The sequence below is a fragment of the Eimeria mitis genome, genomic scaffold (genome assembly GCF_000499745.2).
Source record: "Eimeria mitis Houghton genomic scaffold, Emh_scaff1934, whole genome shotgun sequence".
Taxonomy (NCBI): Eukaryota; Apicomplexa; class Conoidasida; order Eucoccidiorida; family Eimeriidae; genus Eimeria; species Eimeria mitis.
In genome coordinates, this window is record NW_013570256.1 from 5,304 (window position 1) to 5,546 (window position 243).

The 243-nt window shown below is 62.6% G+C and overlaps 1 protein-coding gene across 1 annotated transcript in view; it reads left to right on the forward strand.

Moving 5' to 3' along the window:
* EMH_0046100 (transcription factor S-II central domain-containing protein, putative) overlaps window positions 1-243 on the forward strand; it is a gene marked incomplete at both ends in the record, with an annotated part of 9,693 nt that overhangs the window by 4,408 nt on the left and 5,042 nt on the right. The window lies entirely within an intron of this gene.

Here is a 243-nt window from a genome sequence, read left to right on the forward strand (position 1 = left end):
AGACGTTCTCGTGCTGCTGCTGCTGCTGCTGCTGCTGCTGCTGCTGCTGCGCTTAGCGAGCTGCTCAGGGATGCTGCAGGAGGGGCTGCTTGAGGGCTCTATGCCTTCCCCCTCTGCTGATGGAGAGGAGACGAGGCTGCAGGGGGGCGATCCATATGTGCTGCTGTCCTGCAGCAGCAGCAGCAGCAGCAGCAGCAACAACAGCAACGCGAGCAGCAGCCGAATATCGCCAGTGGCTGCAAG